Source organism: Neopsephotus bourkii, unplaced genomic scaffold (assembly GCF_033783945.1).
Source record: "Neopsephotus bourkii isolate Nb327-2 ecotype Australia unplaced genomic scaffold, CSIRO-AGI_Nbou_v1 NB_908, whole genome shotgun sequence".
NCBI classification, from domain to species: domain Eukaryota; kingdom Metazoa; phylum Chordata; class Aves; order Psittaciformes; family Psittacidae; genus Neopsephotus; species Neopsephotus bourkii.
This window is the reverse complement of record NW_026901402.1, coordinates 88,153-88,434: the sequence shown is the minus strand read 5'-3', so window position 1 is coordinate 88,434 and position 282 is coordinate 88,153.

The window sequence follows — 282 nt, the reverse complement described above, 5'->3', positions numbered from 1 at the left end:
CAGATACCAGACTTAAAGTTTTAAGTAACACAAATGTGTGCCACATGTTTATATTTTGAATAAAGAAAAATAAAAAGAAAAAGGCAAGTTACCATTTTAAAATGTGGCATATCAGATATGAAATGTTGATATGTTCTTTATTTGAAACAGGCAATGGTTTCTGTATAGAAAGTCATAATTTTATTACCTTTTTTATTAGAGATCTTAAATTATAACAGAAAAGAACTGAGCTGTTCAGACTGCAAATGACTGACATGGCCATGTACGCCATTAGAATTGGGG